Consider the following 3635-nt stretch of genomic DNA (forward strand, 5'->3'; position numbering starts at 1 on the left):
TGGGGAATGGGTTACCAAAAGCCAGCAAAACACCAGGTAGAGGTCCTGGTCTCACTGCTAGAATCCCTTACTAAGACACCAAACTACAGAATTGTCACACCCATGCAGCTGGGCCTAGGTTGCTCTCATCCAGGCTCCCTGACGGTTGGTCCAGTGTCCATGAGCTCCTGCAAGCTCAGGTCAGCTGCCTTTGCGGGTTCCCCCATTGACACCCCCTGGCTGGGACAGTCCCTCCTCCCTTTCTTCCACAAGACTCTCTGAGCTCAGCGCAGTGTTTGTCTGGATCTGCCTCTGCTTCCATCAGTTACTGGATAGAGCATCTCTGATGACAATTAGGGAAGTCACCAATCTGCTTACATAGATGGCCAATACAGGCGCCCTCTCCACCATTGCTAGGAGTCTTAGTTGGGGTCATCCTTGTGGACTCATGGGGTTTTCCGTGGCACCAGGTTTCTTCATAACCCCATCAAGACATCTCTTTTGTTACTCTGCCCTCTACCCTCATTTTAAACAGCAGTTATCTCAAAGCAACACTACAAGTTTAAGCACTCAAAACTTCTGTGTTTAAACTTTTAAACAAAAGAAACAAACCTAGCTTTCCGGTTCCTAAATCTCACTGCCCAGCAGAATTTTTTAAAAATGTTTTTAGCTTGCTCTTTTAATTAACATACATAATACTAAGTAAGGTTTTAATGTTGCTACTTCATTTCTAAAATTTTAGATACTGCCTATTGGCTGTGGCCTTTGTCTCTTGATAAACTACTTACTACTTGTTCTGGAACTATTTTTTCCCCCATGATCCTGGTATTTCTCTTTTGGATATTCTACTTCCTGGACTCTATGATTTTTCATTTCTTAGTTCCCCAGATGTTTTAAGATGACACATCCTTCTGTCCATGACTGGAGAGGGAGCACTGGGGAGGTAAGCTCTCAGGGTCTGCCAGCTAGTTAGGGTGGCTGATGTCTGTAACTCCAGCATCAGGAAGGCTGAGTCAGTGTAGTTGTAAATTCAAAACAAGACTGGGCGATACCACTGTCCCCAGAAAGAACACGCCTATCTGGAGACATGCATGGTGGACTAGGAGTTAGATAAGTTTCCTGATAGACAGACAGAGAGGAGTCATGAGTGGGAAATAAACATAGTGAACTTCCGAGATGGCTTCCTCCTCACCACCTAACCTGGGTGTTTTCTCCTGCCAGTGGGGCGTCTGCTGGTTCCTTTCCTGTGTTTTTTCTGCGAATGGATGAGTGCTTCTCAAATTAGGTCACTGGTTTGATTTTTTTTTTTTGAATGATTAGTTCTTCTAGTAAAAATATTTACAATGTTCAAGGTGGGCCAGGTTGTAATAAGGTTGAGGTGGCGCTTCTCTTGGCTGCCCTGGGACCGGCTCAGTAATTAGAACCTCAGCCTATGTGTTTGGGGCACTAGGCTAAGACCCCTATTATTATTCCAAGAGTAGGACACTATCTGCAGGGATTATAACTATAGAAGCATAGGCTCAATTAAAAGGTGATTTCTCCGTCAACTGTAATTGCTTCAGGAAGAGGAGGTACTCTAAAAATACCGTGTGTCCTAAGATATTAATCAGTGGTGGTATACGGGGAAAGTATATAAGCAGAAGACGGCTGACTATTAAGATGCTAGAAAAACAATGGAGGGAAAATACACTGAGGGGAAACAACATAGACAAAGGGGAAGGATGGGGAAGCTCTGGCTAACGGTAGGATGAAAAGAGAAAAGGGCAAAGAAAAGCAATAAGATGACCCTATTAATCACAGCTCTAGAGGGGCTAAGACTAGGAATCTCTAGTCCCAAGCCAGCCTGAAGTCTTGAAACAGCCTATCCAAACGAAAGTGGGGAAGAAAAGAAGGGGGAAAAAAAACCCAAATGCCAATGGGACCGGACAAAGCTGGCTTGCCAAATTACCTCAGGCATTGAGTAAAGAAGTGCAAAAATGAAGAGTTTGTTGGCGTTTAGATCTGACTCTGGACTCTCACCTCAGCGCTGGCTTCGGTGTTACCTCTGAGCAGTCTTTCCTAGGCTCACGGACACCAGTTACATCCTTAGAAGGTCTTTGCTGTCGGGCGTGTGTATGCTAGTCATGCTTCAGAGAAGCCAGTCTCCTGATGTCAGGGTGTGCTGGGGATGGGCGTCTGTGGTCCATGTAGCTCAGGTCAGTTCTGACTCAGAGATTCTTCCCTGCTGTCCAGAAGTATTCTTCAAGTCAGGTATAGTCTGACAGTGCTTGCTCTGGGTCTCCAAGGGTGGTCAAGTAGCGTCATTTTTCCCCCAGAGTTACCAAGCCAAGGGCTCTTCAGGAGACTTTTGACAACAGTTTCTTTCCTCTGCTCCCCCAGTGCCTCCCCATCCTCTGCAGAGCAGCTGCTATGTTTGCCCGGCCCCCTCTCCATCCCCATCTTCCTAAGTCCATTCTCACTGTCTCTGTCACTCCAGTTATTCTCCAGAGCCTCTGTTAGTTAGAATTGCCGTGCTGATTTCAGAGTTCCCCCTTGATCTGTGGTCCTGGCCTTCTGCAGTTGTACCCCTCTCACTCCTGTTCCTGGGGACACACTCTGAGCTTCCCATTTTCTCTCCAAGCTTTCTTACTTCACTTTGCTACCGAAACTACGGCTTTTCTGTGGCCACAGCCTTCTATTTATAACTACCTACCTAGCTACTCTCAGTTGGAGATCCTAGAAGCCGGTGCCTACATGTCATTTGCCATCTCCCTGTATCCTATAGACATCTTTTAAAGAAGCCAAGCTCTACCCATCCTTCATTGCCCATCTTGGGACTGTGTCTGGTTTCAGCCGCCCGAAGGATCCCTCGTCCAGAAATAATCATCACCTTTTGAACAGAAATACCACATTATATATTACCCCTGGCTTTCTTAATAGTTTTAGATCACACAAAGTTTGGGAAAGAAAGGGCAGGGATCCACATCGAAACACCCCACACAGCATCAGCTGCAAACACACAATGTAATGAGAGTGCAATGCAGCAACCATTAGACACCTGTTAGTGACTTAACGTCTGTCTGCTCCATTTATCTATACAATGAATTACTATATGAATCACTATACTCATCCTGCTTACTTTGTCGAGTTGCAGTAAACTAAAATATGCGCACATAGAAATACTTTATTAAGAATGTTAGAAACCTTAGATACTTTTATTTGATATTCCATCAGTGTTTATTGAGCTAATAAAAACATTCTAATGGATGTATGTTTCCTGTTTCATGGAAATAAGGGGAAGAACGTTTGAAGCGGGTATGCCTTGCATATTAATACAAGTGAATCTTTCATTTGAGGAGAAGTGAACTTAAGTGATGAAGTAGCAGGTTGAAATTGCAGATGATTTCTAGAACTCATAGATGGAGAGTGTTTCCCGTGCATACAAAACAGGCCCATCACATTCATTTAAAGTAGCGCAGACAGGATCTAGAATAGCGGTACAGTGGCTGAGAGCACTGGCTGCTCTTCCAGAGGACCTGGGGTCAGTTCCCAGCACCCACATGGCGGCTCATGCTTGTCTGTAACTCCAGAGCATCTGACACCCTCTTCTGGGCTCCCCATGCATCAGGCATGTACACAGTGTACAGACATATGTGTGGGCAAACACTCACACACAT

The sequence above is a fragment of the Microtus pennsylvanicus genome, chromosome 4 (assembly GCF_037038515.1).
Source record: "Microtus pennsylvanicus isolate mMicPen1 chromosome 4, mMicPen1.hap1, whole genome shotgun sequence".
NCBI lineage: Eukaryota > Metazoa > Chordata > Mammalia > Rodentia > Cricetidae > Microtus > Microtus pennsylvanicus.